Here is a 17,096-nt window from a genome sequence, read left to right as displayed (position 1 = left end):
ATTTTAAATCAATAGCAGTAGGGAATCAAATTTTAAAGCTCTTCACTAAGCTCAAAATAACCGCTTTCAAAAATAATAACCACATTCAATCTAGAATGGAAATCTGAAGGACAAGGGAGAGAAGATGAAATAGCAAGAAGAATGTGTACCATCGGTGCCTGCCTCAGGTCCCCCCCACCCCACCCCGGGCTGAACCGGGGCTAGGCGGTTTCCGTGCCACACCACATTTAAGCCTCATAACAACCCTCGGAAATGGCTGTTATTATTGCCCTAGCTTTCAGTTAGGAAGTTAAAGCTCAGAGTGCTGATCTAGGGGATGGAGATGAGCGTTCCTATAATAATACAAACAGAAGCCCCGCCCACTTCACCTGTACAAGGGCAGGAGGCCAAGGACGCCGCAAAAGACAGGAAGTTGCTCAGGGTCTTCAAGGTAAAGTAGGATGTGAATTTTGGGTTAATCTCTGCAACGTTTTACCCTGGGAGACACAAGAATTTTTTCAATTCATTTACAGAAAAAGAAGCCATGGCGGGGCTATGGTGGATAATGTGTTCCGTAGGCACTGAGGAGCAAACCATCCCACTAAAAGGAAGGCCCATTAGGAGAGCTGAAGTCAAAATCGGCGTACTGCCAGATTTTAACTAGACCTCCGATTTACAATTTAAGCACCTGATGTTTGGGTCACGTCAAGAGCACAACTTCCCTAAGATTTTATGTCAAAAGTCAGGCCTGGTTCAACACACCCCCTGCGGCATGTCCTGTTCTCCTCGGCAGGACACTGAAAGGTGAGTTAGAGACACAGAGCCGGAAGTTGTTTCTGTGACCTCCTCACCAGCTTGCTGGCTGTCCTCACCTTTCCAGTGACCTGAGCCTGTGTTTGTTTTTCAGCGATGCATACAGGAACATTCGGTGTACCGGGCAGTCAGCCTTGGGCTGGGAAGGAACCTGTGAGTCTGTAAGCCAGTTAACCACGTTCATCGAGGAGAGTGGGCCAATTTTCTTAGGACCCAAGGCTGTAGTAACCTCAAACATACAATTTAGACTTGTGTTGCTACTGCCCGATGCAACTAACATCGTAGGGTTATGACATTCCAAAGTCAGTTGCTTCTAATTTGGGTTTGAAAATAACGTGTCTTATAGCATTCCCTCATCACGAGTGACTGCAACGTGTTGGCTAAACATTAATTCTTTCTTAAGGAGGTAGAGCCCTTTGTTACACAACCACGATTGGGCTTCTGTTTCCGTCAGTTATAACCTGATTTTCACCGCTGACTTTTTAGCACTTTACCTTGGTTTGCTTCTTAGGTTTCTGTCCCTTCAGTGATTCTGTGTGGTTCTGTGTGTGCGTTCCACATTGAAGATGTCCAACTATAAAAGATTTAAAACAAAAGTAGATAGATACTTAATAGGGATCTGTCAAAAGGAGGGATTTTGCTGGTAACCATATGAGGGGGGATTGAAAATTACTTACCAGTATTTACTTATAATTTCACAAGGAGGTTTAAGATATCTGTGTACATATTAAATATAAACTATAACATCTCATACATTACAGGTGCTATTATATACAATATACATATTTATATCATGTTACACATTGAGTACCATTGTCCCAAAGTCTAGGTAGAGGGAATGTTTCAGAATTTGAATTACTTTCAGAATGTAAAGTCTGTATGTATGAATAATGAGGTATCTTGGGTATGGGACCCAAGCACAAACACAAACACAAGTTGATTGATGTTTCATGTACACCTAGGCTGACAGTGCCTTTATTCAACATTTTAAGTAAATTACACGTGAACCAAAACATGTATACAGTGAACCATCAGAAGTCAGATGTGCAATGTATCATCTGTGGACTGACATGTCAATGGTCAAAAGTTAGACTTTGGAGCCCTTTTGACTTCACATTTTTGAGCTAGAGATGCTGTGTGTGTGTGTGTGTGTGTGTGTGTGTGTGTGTGTGTGTACAAGTGTATGGTGGGTGTGAATGGGTCTATCCATGTCCTACAATTTGTTCTTTTGTGCTCAATGGAGGCTTTCCTGCAAAATGGATATTTACTCATAATATACACATCTTTGTGTGTTTACATGAGTTTTGCTAGGACATATGATCATAGGTTGACATGTAATCAGTTTGAATTAGATATTATGACACTGCCCTATACAATGATTTACCAAGTTACATTTCTGCCAATCATGCATGGTTTTCTATTCTCCCATATTCTTGCCACTAAGTCTGGTATTATAAGCCACATAATTGTCTTGCCAATGTGGCTGTTGTATATGGTATATTCTATATTTCCCTAACTATTACTAAGGTTAAATATTTTTAAAGATTTATTTATTTATTTTATGTATGTGTGTGTACACTGTAGCTGTCTTCAGACTCACCAGAACAGGGCATCAGATTCCATTACAGATGGTTGTGAGCCACCATGTTGTGGCTGGGAATTGAAATCAGGACCTCTGAAAGAGCAGTTGGTGCTGTTAATTGGTGCTCCATCTCTCCAGTTCTGGGTTAAATATTTGTATGAATTTCTGGTATGTAATTGAGTTCTTTCTTCCATGATTTACCCACTCCTTGTCTGTTTGTCTTTTGACTTTTTGTCTTTGTCCTACTCATTCATAAGTCTTGGTATATGTTAGGTACTAATCTTTTGTTGGGAGTGTATTTTGTTTTGTACTTTCAAGGATTTTCTGTCAATTATATTTTAAGAATTTATCCAATGAACCATATACAGCCTGATTTTTTAAAATAATACTTTTGGACTGGGTGTGGTGGCACATACATTTAGTCCTAGTACTCAGGAGACAGAGGCAAGTGAATCTATGATATTGAGGCCTCCCTAATCTCCTCAGTTAATTCCAGGATGGCCACAACTAGACTACAGAATAAGACCCTGTGACATAATAACAAAAGAATCCATCTTTCATCTGCACGGGACACATTCAAAATTACTGTGTTGCTGGTTGTAATGGCACAGGCTTTAATCCCAACACTTGAGAAGCAGAAGCATTGAAAGGTCACAGGTTCAAGGCCAGCCTTGGCTATGGCTGGCTGGTTGTCTGTCTGTCTATCTATCTGTCTGTCTGTCTGTCTGTCTATCTATTTATCTATAGAAAGAGGTTGGTTTAGGGTAAGTTTGGAAACAGTAAATGCATGAGATACACAAATGACACAAGAAAAGAATTTTTTTAAAGGAGAAACAAGGCTAAGTTGATACAGGAAAAAGAATGGAAGTGGAGAATACTATGTGGAGGGGAAGGACAAAGGTGAAGAAATAAAGAGAAAGGGAAGATTTTAAAATACTGTAAAAGTTCAAAACCAGAATTTGTAAATGTCAGGAGTAAAATGAAAATATGAATTTTTAAAAGCCAGTGAGATAAGATCAAAACACTACTAAGCATGTTAAAGGCAAAGAGAAATCACAGGGACAGAAAGACAATTAAAAAAAAAAAGCAAGGGAAAAGAAAATGTGGTGCCTAAAACATGTAAGGAAGTATGTAAACAAATTAGATGAACATATGAGCACGAACAGTAAAATCATAAAACCCATGCAATACCTGCTCAATGTGGAGGGAAGGCAATGAAGTGTCGGAGCAGTTTCCCTTTGTCCTTAGGAGTTAGAGGCCGCCAGCGATGCGCATGGACTCGCGGGTTTGAACAAACCCATGGAGCTTTGTCTTTCCTTTGGTTTTGGGTATGGAGAATTCTGCCTGTGCCCTCCATGGCTGTCATCCTGGCTGCACTTTTCCCTCTTCGTGTTATCAAGAGCCTCATCTGGCCACAATTACCTTTGCCAGCTGTGTCTGCATAGACTCTCCCGCCCTCCCGCTACTGTCCAGGTCGTTCTGGATGGGATAGCCAGTGGTTAGCTGACGGGGTGTTGAGGATATGGGCAGCATGAGTATCATGAAGATCAGCACAGCCAGACACCCCTACCTTCATACTGTCCAGACCTCATGGGGATTAATACAGAGCTGATGGGATACCAATGTAGCTGTCTCTAGAACATCAGAGTCCTTGGCTTAAGAGTAGGGAAAGGCAGATCGACCAAAAATCAATTGATCTACCTCCTGGCCTCAGAGTTATCAAGCCCCAGGCTTATTCTCAATTTAGGAGAGCTGTTCTCAGACATCAAGAGCAGAGGTAGCTCTCATCATGCACTTCCCAGCCTGATCCAGCCTCCTGCCACAATACCCTTGAGCTTATCATGATCCAACCTTCCTGGCACTCTACATTGCTTCTCCAAGTCTTCCCTCATTTGGAGGATAGAGAAGGACAAGGCTCTCCCATTTATGGATCACATGGCCTCTGGAGCGCCTCAAGTTTTGCAACAGGTTCTCTTTTAATATGGAGCCCAGCAAGGGCTTTCCAGGTCATCCACTGTGTCAAAATGGCTTTCTCTCTGTAACTAATCTGTCTGCCAGAAGCTTTACCAAAGCCCACAACTGGATTTGAGGCAGAAGAGGTCTATGGACTTGTCCAGATGTGCCTGACTTTCATCTGCCTTACCTACTGGAATCAGCTTCTGAGCCCCTTCCCCTATCAAGGAACAGAGGGACTGCGATGCATTTGGCTTCTTGCTCTGGGCCCCGTGACTTTGGTTTTGCTGTTGTTATCCATTGTTGCCTGGCTTCCTTTGTAGATCTTCAAAGAGTCCCTTCAATTTCTGTCTGTGGGATGAAGCCTCTTTCCTCTCATTCTGACTCTCTTTCTTCAGCTCATACCAAGGCACCTTAACTTGCCCTCTTTCCGTAAGTCCTTCTGGCATTTGCAGTAGATATCCACTAGGTTGCTTCAGCCTGTCCTGTGAGTGTCTTACCTAGAGTCTTTTATTCGCCTCTATGCTACAAGCTGAGGAAATTACCTGGACTGTCCACCGTCACTCATTTCGTAGCTGTGATTAACCGGGCTGGGCCAGATTGCAGCCACACTCTCGGTGATTAGCCATGCCTTATTCTGGTTAATTATGCAGTGTCCTACAGAGCCTTCTCCTCATAAACAGCTGTCCTGCCCTGCCCTTTCTGATTATGTCACCAATTTCATCAAGAAAATGGGGGGAAATAAGACAGTGCCAGGTGTTCCTGCCCTTGCACTTTGAATTAGTCAGCAGTCTGCCACAGTGTCAAAATACCCACGAGAAACGGCTAAAGGGAAAATATTTATTTTGGCTCACACTGTGGAGGTTTCCGTCCATAGTCACATGGCTGTGTTGTTGCTCTGGATCTACAGGGACCACATGTGATGGGAATCCCATGGGACAAAGCCGGTCACCTTGTGGCAGCAGGTGAAGGAAAGGGAGAGGAGGGGGCTGGTGTCCCCACACATTCTTGAAGAGTGCTTTGAATTGTTCCTGTTACCTCCCAGTAGAGCCACAGGAGAGTAACACAACCCTGAGTCCATGAGAAGCGAGGCACATCAAAGCTGTGGCACTGAGTTTGGCTATAACTCTGGTTTAGGTTGGTTTTGAAATAGGACCTCGATCAGTATCTCCAGCTGTAGATTACTACGTAGATCAAGTTGGCTTAGCTCCCAGAGCTTTGCCTTTTACTGACGGTGACCCTGGTAGCATTGGGAACCCCTTCTATGAAACCTCTACTGCCCTGATTTTGAAGATGTCCTAGCCGGAGTCTTTTAGTCTAGTGTCATTGGTTGGGTCAGAGGAGAACCCCACTATGGTAGAGGCAGCTACTGGTGTTTATGATCTCAGCAGCAGGTCCAGTCTGATGGTGGAAAAAGGTCGGTGGGTCTGACGGCCTTATGGTCTGGGGTGTTGACCAGGTCAACATAGGTTACAGAAGTAGTAGTAAAATATCCCTGTTCCCTTTGATTTTTTTGCCTATCTCCAGCCTCCCCGTGACATGGTTACTAGGGCTCCATCTTACCGCAAGTCCCTCTGTCTATAATTTTAAACATAAATAATCCCTAACTTGACTCAGACCATTTAATTACCTTGTTTTTGCCTGTGCTCATTTTTCTCTTGTGTTTTTGCTGCCTCCACTGGGGATGGCTTCCTGGTTTTAGCTGTAATTTTTGTGTGAATCTCTGCTTCCTTCACGGGGATCCGGGACGTCTTGGCTTATGAAGTGTTGCTAGACACTGACTTTGGATTTGCTTCTGCCTAAGGCTGAGGAGCTCTCCCATGCAGCATCTGTTTGGCCCTGATGTCATCCAAGAACTTTAACATAGTGCGGCCCCATCCATTGTCCTTCTGTAACCACACATGATAATTGGCTCGAAGGACTCCCTGCAAATCATTTGTTTTTGACCAATACTTGCCCCCAAGTTTTCTTTGCATCTCAGGACTCATTGTTGGAATGTTTAAGCCACTCTAGCTATAATGTACACAATATCCAAGAATAGTGTTTAGCTTAATAAGGGGCTTTTGCGACTCACCACCTCCTCCTTCCAGGAAAAAGCAAGTGTGTACACCCTGCAGCCCCGAGATACAGAGAGTGAAGACTCAAGTCGGCTCTCCTCTGGGTTAGGGCAACATCAGCTCATATAATTGATTGGTCTTCATAGCAGATGGTGCCACGTGATGTTTTTCAGTCCCTACAGCAAACTCCCATGAACCTCTACTCCACGCACCTGTGTTTGTTAAAATGCTTGTCCCTGTGCCATGCCGCTGTGTGTGTTTTGCTTGACAAGCAAAAATAACACTGCAAAAGAATAGTTAGGCAACGTTTAAACCAGCTTTGTGCTGGGGAAAAGAAACCCATTCAGTATAAAGGATGTGATTTAGGATCCAAGATTTTCTTGAAAACAGCCTTGACTCTTGTCTGTCTTGACTCTGGTGCTGTCTGTCTTCGTTGGCCACTAAAGAATTGCTGTGAGGAACCTTTGGCGTGTATGAACATCTTACTCCAAAACAAGCATCTCGCACATTTCTGCTATACTGTGGGATTTGATTTACGGAATGCAACTATCTGTAACTTTCCTGATCACTCTTGAGCCTCATCTGTGCCCATATGTACAGTGACAGCCCTGTAAGGAGGCTTCACAACAGGACACAGGCACAGCAAGTTTTACTTGAAAATACTTTAAATCAAATGTCTTTAAGATGTTGTTTCAAAATGGTATAAAATATGTTTATAGCTAATTGAGGCAAAACAAGTGGAATTTTTTTGAGCAACTTCCCTCTCCTCGCCTAAGAGCCTCTCTGGGGTGAGAAGGGGGCCCGTGGCACAAAGACTGGCGATGCTCATTCTAACCATCTACTTGTGCCTCACTGTCTTCTTCATGCCCACCCGGTCTGGTGGATAAAACACAAGATGGCAGGCACTGTGGTAAAAGTCATAATTCTGTCTGAAGGCAGGAAAACCATTGTCAAGCTTTAGCCAGTCCTGATTCGAGTTGAGCCAGCTAGAAAAGAGGACCATAGAGTCAGTAAACTCAAAGCGCATAGAGCATAAAAATAGAAGGTCAACGTAGGAAATGATGCATTGTTCTTGAGTGTGATCTGTGCATGAATAAGTGGAAAGTAATTGCATTCAGAGAAAGACCACGATCCTGACTCCACAGGCAGCAGGAAACAGCAAGCACAACGCTAACGTGCATGAGGACTGCACCTCCAGTTCACGATGCCACACAAACCATACACAGCTTAAGAAGCAGTATGGCCAACTGAGAAGAGAATTCTTTCCAAGCCAAATGGACCCACACCATTGTTCCACACATGGATGCTTTTCCTGTAGAGTGAAAATAATAACTACTACTCTGGAGAAAATATATCTTAAGGAAAAGAACAAAACAAAGTCTATCAACTTTTACCTCAATGTCATTTATTACTTTTATTAAGAGTCATTGTTAATTGTGTGCATATGTCCACATGCATGCCTGTGAGTGCAGATGCCCCTGGAGTCTAGAAAATGGAGTAGGATCCCCTGGAGCTGGAGTTGCGGCTGCTTGGGAGCCATCTGTTGTGGGTGCTGTGAACTGAACTCAGTTCCTCTGGAAGAGCAGCAAGAGTCCTTCAGTCTCTTCTAAGCCACCGCATCTCCTCTATCATTTATTATCTCCACACAGGCTTTTGCTTAAAACCAAACATGTAAAATAAAATTAAAAACATGCAAATGAAGAAACAGAAACTTCTCTGGGGTTGGTTGAACCCAAATCTCTTAAACAAAAGTGTCCTTCAAGAAAGATCCCCTGACTGCTGAGGGGTTAAGCTGATGTCTGTAACATTGTGTGGATCTCAGCCCTGGAGTCAGACGTCAGTCACAGAGGATGGTAGCCCAGGACCGCCTATGTGTCTCTGTGCCAATGCGGCAGGCAGAAGAAGGCTCTGAGAATACATGAGTCCACACACAGCTAACTCTCCATTTATCCACACTGACCACGCAACGGAAGGATGAAGGAGGGATCGAGAAGCCTTTGGACTCATTCAAACACATTCCACACTGTGCTATAAGACACAAAGTCTTTATGAAGGAGCAGAAACAATGGCAGGTCAGGGAGAAACACTAGAAAAGGATTTTGAAATCTTTCTCTCCTAAAATGAATGTGTGGAAATATGAGGAACTTAATTAAATAAAGGGGGATGGGTTTATCATGATTCTTTTTTTTTTCTTTTGAGAAAGGCTCTTAGTAGGAGTCCCAAAGCAAGCTCAAATTTGACATCCTCCTGCCTCTGCCTCCCAGACAATGTAATCACAGGAGTGTGACATTATATTCTAGTGGATTATTATGATTTAATGATCTTTTCATTTACCTTGTTTTCCTAAAGTCCAGTGATAATCATAGTGGCTTCGTGTACAACGTGAGACTTTTCTTCCTTAATAAATGACCCTGTAACATAGATATGAAAATCACGACAATGTCCACTTACCCTCTGGGTCTCATGGGTGGTACATAGTCCATGATGTGATTCTGGTACTGAATTCCACAATTACCCAACCTCCTCCTAGCCGAGAAGCATACCTAGAATGTGAATAGCTAATGAAGTTGTATGCAAGTAACTGCTGAAGTAATATGGTTTTTTTTTCCTGAATAGATTCAGTGTAACTGCAAAGAAATAACACTGGATTGGAGTTAGAATGCTAGGGTTCTGGCTCCAGCCCCTTATTTAACTCACCCACACTTAACTTGGTATTCGATTATGAGGAAATCATATACTTTTTTATGTCCCCAATATTCCCTCTATTAAATGGAGGTAAATAATTAATACTTCATTCAACCCAAGAGACCTGAACATATATTTTAAGTCCTGTCTGACATACATGTGGGCATAGGCAGAGGCATCTTGTTTGACTGGGCATGACATTCTACATAAACAACACCAGTATAAGTGGGAGAGCTACAGGCAGCTTGGGGGAGTTTAGAATTCATTGAGATCCAGTCATTTGAAAAAGGAGTTCACTACCAGGACTGAGCCTTAAGAAGAAACTGGAGTGATGAGAATTTGGCCATTAAGAAGTAAGGAGCACTCTGCACATGGACATGGTAGATTTCTAACCACAAACTCAAGCTGAGATACTGTATCTGAGACGCTTCTGCCTAACCCTGAGGTCCAGACTAGAGGGAACTAGCTCTTTAGGTTGGAGCCTTTGTGATCAAGGTCAATGCCCTTGTGGAGGAAGCCCAGAGAGTTTTCTCAGTCTGTCTCCTCTGTGACAGTACAAGAAGTCAGCAGCATGAGCCCTGGCATTGTATAAGTTTGCTGAAATCCAATCCTGCTTGCCTACTGATCCCAGATCTCCAGACCTCAGAGCTGTGAGGAGTAAGTACCTACCAATTCTGTGACTGGATGTTATAGTACTCTGAACTGATGGAGCCATCGTTAAGGGTGTGACAAAGTAACAAACAATGAAGTCATCAATGACTCGCCAGCAGGACTTGCTGGCAATTGTAGCTTGTCAGAGAAGCTACTACCCAAAGGGAGATGTCTCAATAGAGAGGTTTTACTGTAAAAGTTTCCCAGGGTTCCTGGGAAAGTGGCCAGCCTTGGTGCTCTGCTGGAGCTGGGCATAGACACGCTGAATACACTGCAGAAGGTTGGTTTCCTGCAAAGTGACTAACGCTAACAGAACATTAGTAAGAAGCCCTGTGCCTATAGGAGCCAAAAGCCACCAAAGCTGCTCTCAGTACAGGTGTCCTGGGTGTAATCCTCAAATCCACAACCAAAAGTTTAGAAGTAGGCAAGGGCAGAAAAAAGGCAAGAAAGCTCTTCTCCTCTAATGTCTCTCTAGCACCCTCTACTGGTAAACTCAATGTGTAAAGAAAAACCATAAAGGGGCCAGCTTCACATTACAGAGAGCACCTTTCGGAGGGTGGGGGAGGTAATTATGGAATGAGAGGCAATCTCTCAATAACATGTGGAAGGATCTTAAAACCTGTTTCCCGACAGGAGAGATTTACATTCAGACACTGTATCACTCTATCATTCATCCCAGAGGGAACCACCCAAAAGCCTTCTGACTGAACCCAGGCCCTGTGAATAATTGTGCTAAGTTTGAATGTGAGTGGCTTATGGGAGGTCATGTTTGCCCAGCTCACCACAGTGGTCAGTAGGCAAGCTTCTCCCACGTGGACCTCAGGTCCTTGTAAAGTAAGCAAGTGAGAGTGTGGTCCCTCCGTGACTTGTCTGTGATATTTCATAAATGACAGATTAAGGCTCAGTGAAATGTAACAATACAGTTAAACTGGCCACTTCTGTCCCTGTACCATCTCCATTATTAGTCAAGCAAATCACAAGGCGAGTGGCGCTAGCGTTGTCTTTTCTGCTGATTTCTCTCTGCTCTGGATTTGGCTGCTTGGATTGCAGAGGCTTTGCTGATTTGCATAAAATCAGGGGCTTATTGGAAGAAATATCAGGTAATCCTCCAAGGCAAGGAAATAGCTTGGAGCTTATCAGGTCTCCCTTGTCCTTGGGTTAACTACCCTGATATTTACTACTCCCTAAATTAAATTCCCATTCAAAATCCCTTAAACACAACCACCACCTCACAGTCTGTAATTACTGCTGCAAAAACCGTTGACTTGATTCTGCTTTTCTCTCTCTGCCCTAGTCTTCGGGACCATTATTTTCCAACGCGATGAGATTGTAGCAATTTCTATCACTCCCCAGAATAGGAAATCCATGGTACTTTCATCAAGTAACTAAATGTTACCCCATTTCCGACTCTTAAATAATTTCTTAAGGGAGAAAATGTGATCTCAAAGTCTTTGCAGCACTGCTGATAGTGTTGATGGTAGCAATCAATGCTTTGGCAAGGTTAATGATGTGCATTTACACATAGTGGTTCATTTAAAGTAAATAATCAGGCATTTTACTCGCTACCGCCTCTTTATTTCTACGATAGAAGCCTAATTTAAGACACGCTGCAACTTAAAGAAGCTGTGGTAAAGCATATTTTGCAAACATTACAGCTAATTGCAGATAGAAACTTGAGCCCACTTATTTATTTAAAACATGAAGGATACAAAAATAAAAATGACCAAATAAAACACATCTCAAAACACTCAGAACTACTGGAAGATGAATTTCAGAATTTTACTGGGGACTCAGGACTTATAATGGAGTTTCGTTTTGTTTTTTTAAGTGGGTGTTAGATGCATGGGCATATACCTGACCCAACTGCCTAGGAGACTGATAGCTTATCCCCAGAGGTCAAGAACCACTGGGCAAAACAGGAAGACTATAGGGAGCACAGGAAGCATGCGTGAGTGAAGTATCCAGTTGAATGTGTATTGTTGATAGGAGCACAGCCATGTCCAGGACCCAAAAGCTAATTGCAGATATAAACTTGAGCCCACTCATTTATTTAATTTCAAAATAGCACACAGAGCACCCTTACCTGGCTAATGGATGGAAAAGCTTTTCTCAGGAGTCTTTATGAGTGCATATGAATGCTTGTCTGAGGGTCTGTCTTAGGTAGGGTTTTACTGCTGTGAAGAGACACCATTACCATCAAGGAGGGAGCACGGCAGCATCCAGGCAGGCATGGTGCGGGAGGAGCTGTGAGTTCTACATCTTCATCTGAAGGCTGCTAAGAGAAGACTGGGTCCTACATGGTTAGGGGGAGGGTCTCCTTACCCACCCACCCCCAGTACACACTTCCTCCAACAAGGCCACACCTCCTTATAGTGCCACTCCCTGGGCCAAGCATATTCAAGCCACCACAGTGTGCTAGGAGCAGAGTAGTAAGAAGAACAGTGAATCAAGTAGGAGGTAGTGGAGGGACTCTAGTCAGGCCAAGCATGGCAAACAAGGCTCTGGCAGGCCTTGCCCTTCTCCCTCATTCTCTGTCTTGCTAAAAACCAAAAATACAAAACAAAACAAAACAAAAAAACCAACAACAACAACAACAAGCAAACAAGCAAACAAACAAAATAAAACATTAGATTGCAGTCCTCTGAGGTCTATTCTCTTCTGAGGCCACTTCCTCCTCCTGAGGCTGTCTGCTAGCTATTAAAGTAATAAGAGTCTAACAATCAAAAGCCCCCTTTGGCTCGACTAATTAATATGCCCAATTAAAATTAAACACTTCATCCTAACATGGGGCTTCCCCTTTTGCCTTTATAAACCATCCATTTTCATGTCTCTCTTCTCTATTCCGAGGCAGTCCTTTGTACCCCTCTGGGACAAATACCCCTTCTCCTTCCCTTGTTCCCTCCCCTTCTTCCTCATCCTCTGTCTCCTGCCCTGGTCTCTTATTCCCTGTCCTTTGTCCCTCTCGGGAAAATAAATCTCCTTTGCGCAGAGAACTTGGTCTTGAGAGTCCTGAGCTGATACAGTTCTTTTTCAGATAGGACATTAACTAATGGAGTCGTCATCGAAGGAGGCTTTTGGAAAACTTGTAGAGACAGATAACAGTGAAGAGAACAACTTGCAGCTGTAGGAGGCAGGAGGAGAGAAGCTGGTCTTCAGGAGCTGATGAGGAAACGTGTTCCACAAGAAGTAAGGGTGAAGACGAGGTGCAAATTACTCAAGAAAGCTGTGCGTCTTTCGCAAGTACTCAATGTGGAACTGCTGAATGCAGATTCAAAAGCATGACTGTGAAGCGATGCTGGTCACACTGTATGGAAGGGGAGGAGAAGGTGGGGGAGGAGCAGGTCAGGGACTCTTTCTTACAATGGATTGAGCACTTGAAACACGTCGGGCACCCGACAAATGTGTGTTGAATCGGAGCATAGTCAAGCTTTTAACCACACATAAATCGAGTTAATGCAGCAATTCTATCAAGAATAGTATTTTAGAATGCCAGTATGATGGACCTCCCTTATAGTTAAGCTGGTTTCTATCTCTGGGCCTCATCCATCTGGTAGTCCTCAGAAGGGAAAGGAATCGATGTTATCCAGGAGAGAGATATAGCATGTTATTAGGGAAGTCTCAGCTGTATGAGAAAGAGGGAGATGCTCGCCCACCCACACCTAATGGGCTGTGGAAAAAGAAGAGGGTTTCAGAGTTTGTTTCTTGTATATTATCCCTGAGTCACGTGTTGGGTCTGAAAACCCCTGACAGAAATGAAAGAATCTGGATCCTCAAATACTATTGCCTGGTCCCCCAGTCTGCTTTAGGAAAGCTAAGCACTTAAAGGCCAACGCCAGACTTGGACCACTGGGACAGTACAAACATACCATGCAGGGCAAAGCCATTTATAGACAGACCAAGATAGAAGGGAACAGAACTCATAAAATCAACCCCAAAGCTGAGGAGAGTAATTCATGCTTACAGTTCCAATACTCATGAAGCTGAGGCAAGTGGATAGCCACGATTCCAGTCTAGACTGGGCTCCTGAGTAAGATCCTGAATCAAAATAATGCAAAACAAAACAACATAAAACCCAATCCCAAACATACCACCTCCAAAATTGATGGTTTAAAGGAAAGAGACCTAGACGTTCTTGGGAGCTGTGGGTGGTCACAGCCCCTCTCTACTCTCTATGCTCCCTCTACCTTGGCTGAGCATTAACCTGGATGTTCAGATCCTCTATGGGGGGGGATGTTTTAATTCCTTTGTACCCTTAAGCAGTGGTGGACATAAGCGCATGCTGCTGTACAATGCTTTCTCGTGATATGAAGGCAGAAAAGGAGGAAATGTTTGCATCCTTCCTTTCGAGGAGTTTAGGCTGTGGCTAATTCATCTCCACCACCACACCAACCTAGTAACTGAGGCTGTGCACTGAGGCATTGCAAGTAGAGAACGTTCACCTCAGAGGGAAAACCTTGGCTCCAGTGTGGTGGCTTCCGTTCAGTCTCTGAAACATTCCAGGGCCCAGCGACCTCAGCCACCGCAGGAGAAGATGAATCATGTGACCCTACTTCCCCAGCCAGCTCAGAGATAATCACTTTATAACTCATCTAGAAGACATCTAGTTTGAACATATCCTGAAAGTATAATTAATATAGTGAGCCCAATTGCATGCCAATGAGTAGAGAATTGGCCTGGTCAAAAGTACCAGTGACCCTTGGGAAGGGCTGATTCTAGATAGGACTAGGACAGGAAATACAAACTGTGGCCCTCTTGTATCATATAGTGCCCAAAATAAGGACATGCTAAAGAAAGAAAGAAAGAAAGAGAGAGAGAAAGAAAGAAAGCAATGCCTTACACTTATTTGCTGAAGCCACGATGACAACACGCTGTAGACTTCTTGACAAGTGATGGAAATCCTCTTCTCATGGCTCAGGAGGCTAATGGTCCAAGATCAAGTGCTCTCGGGGTGATGGCCACCTGTTCACTGTGCATGTTCTCACCAAACTTTCTTCTATTCTCACATACAGGGCTGCAGGAGACAGGTGGGAGCAGGAGCTTGTGTTTCTCCCAGAGGAGAACACCAGACCTAGTAACATAAAGCCCCACCCTTACAGCCACCCTTAACTTTCATCATTTGCTACCCTTACTATGTAACTTTCAGGACATTTATACCTACAGTGTGATTGTACCAAAGTAACACAAGACTCAACCAAAAGAACTTCCAACAACAAAGCCAGACCGGTTTTGCCAACAAGGTGAGTAAAGTAGCAATTTATATCACCCAAATATAAAATAAAAACCCTACCAGTTCATATTGATAAACATAAATGATAGAATAACTTAGTGATAGGTTTAAGAGACAGATCTTTGCTCAAATGAATTCAAAGTAACTTATATAGATATTTACCCTCAGAGAACAAGAGCCCAGTTTCTCATATTTTTGGTTGTGAGCCTAGCCTTTAACGGCTGAGCCATCTCTCCAGCCCGAACCCAGTTTCTCGAGCTCTGTGAATTAGCTTCTAACATGCATAGTGTAGATAGAGAGAAAATGAGCAATCTCGCACATAATCCAAGTCAAGGTCTACAGAGATAAGTCAAGTTATAGCAAAAAAAAAAAGTCAAGTTATAGCCTAAGATATAAACATATCACCTTGATAGCCTTCCTTCCAGCAACCACATTGCACTAGACAGATCATGAGGAAAGCACCAAGTAGTGATATACTCTTCTATACATAGTCGTTTAAAAATAAGGGAAGTATAAGAAATTACAATGCAGGAAGAGCCTAAAGACACAGAACATTGAAACATAATGTGGTATATTGAGCAAGATCTGTTATGAGTTCAACTGTGTTTATTTCAAAAGGGCAAGTGTACTTAACCATCAAGAATTCATGTAAATGATTTCATTAAAAATAAAGCCCATGCCATGTCATTGGTTAAGATGATGTCATACCAGAGTAGGATGCAACTCCCACGTATTATGATTGACTGGTCTTCTTATAAGAAGATGGCCAGGGAACTGGGAAAGTGATTTATCGGACAAAATGCTTGCTAAACTATCCAGGCATGAGGACTTGAATTCAAGTCCCTAACACCTACATGAAAGCTAGGTATAGGGTCTCACATCTACCCAGTGCTGGTAGAGTGGAAACAGGCAGATCCACTGAGCTTGATGAAGAAGTGTTAATCCCAAATACAAAAGGAGAAGGACCACTGGCCCAAACTATCACAACCAAGTTAGTTAAAGCCAGCAGATAATTGAAGCAAACATCGTTTTAAGTTTGTATAGGTGAGCTATTTCTCCCTAAAAGCAAGACTGAAAAGATCAGCATTAGACAAGAGGAAGACAAGGTTTTTGGGAGTTCCCAAATGGGGGTTGGGGTTGTCAGGCAAGGTCCATGCCAGAGGTCCCCATGATGGATGGAGAGAACCAAGTCCTACAAGTTACCCTCTGACCTCTATATCCATGCCATGGTGTGCACCTGTGCCCTACCATGATTAATTAATTAATTAATTAGGGTCTTTTAAAATTTGTTCAAATGTTAAATTCTATGGGTTTATACAGAATTTGACTTTTATTTAGAAAAACTAATTAGTGAGTCATAACTAACTTACAATACTGTCCCTTCCACATACAAATCATTGAGTACTCATGGGGATGAGGAGAACCGAGTGAAATATTAGGGATGTTTCTGGAGAGGAGTCCGAACACTGCATGGAAAATAGAGCGAGCTGTGCAAATCACCCAGGGAGCCTACCCTGCACCCTTCACTCAGCAGCTCCTGTATCTGAGGTACTGCTGCTGTTTTGCCAGCCAAGCTCTTCCCCGTGGCCCACGACAGCAATTTCAGCACAATCTCACAATACCACAGGGAAATGCCTTTCAATATACAAAGCCCATGATTCTTCGCAATAGAACCAAAAGATGCAAGATTTCATTTTCAGCAAACCCTTGTGCTTCAAAGTAGTGTGAAGATTTTATTTGAAAAAAAGAAAATGAAAGAAGGGAGAGAGAGAGAGAATGAGAGAGAGAGAGAGAGAGAGAGAGAGAGAGAGAGAGAGAACGTGACCTTGTTGCCTGTAAGCCTATTTTTTTTCCTTTTTGCTCTTTTGGCAAATATATAGATTGTTCACTCTAAAATTGCCACTATTTCTATGTCAGAGTAAAATGCAGAAACATTTGAAACCATCAGTTACCATCCTTTCCCTTGAAGTAATCCTACACTGCCTTTTTTACTATTTTGACCTCTGATTAAGAAGGTCCATAATCTGTCCATCACTTCTGTGGTGATTTAAGTGAAATGTTTCCATAGGCACTGGTATTTGAATGCTTGATCCAGTTGGTGTTTGGAGAGGTGAAGGAGGTGTGGCCTCGCTGAATAGAGTACTTCCTG

The 17,096-nt window shown here is 43.1% G+C and overlaps 1 long non-coding RNA gene across 4 annotated transcripts; it reads right to left on the bottom strand.

The window, feature by feature from the left end:
• Nucleotides 1-7,767: 7,767 nt before the first annotated feature.
• Nucleotides 7,768-15,464, bottom strand: LOC102556145 (uncharacterized). Of its 4 annotated transcripts, none has more exons than XR_005502162.1 (6): nucleotides 15,353-15,464; nucleotides 14,558-14,731; nucleotides 13,682-13,755; nucleotides 11,804-13,024; nucleotides 8,719-8,795; nucleotides 7,768-8,040 (listed from the first exon to the last, which is right to left on the bottom strand). It is a non-coding gene; the product is annotated as an uncharacterized LOC102556145 (long non-coding RNA). The 4 variants fall into 4 exon arrangements; XR_010065191.1 differs by having other exon boundaries at nucleotides 11,804-12,013; XR_005502163.1 differs by having other exon boundaries at nucleotides 11,804-12,006.
• Nucleotides 15,465-17,096: the final 1,632 nt, after the last annotated feature.

Source organism: Rattus norvegicus, chromosome 3 (assembly GCF_036323735.1).
Source record: "Rattus norvegicus strain BN/NHsdMcwi chromosome 3, GRCr8, whole genome shotgun sequence".
Lineage (NCBI taxonomy): Eukaryota > Metazoa > Chordata > Mammalia > Rodentia > Muridae > Rattus > Rattus norvegicus.
This window is presented reverse-complemented; position numbering and strand designations above follow the sequence as displayed.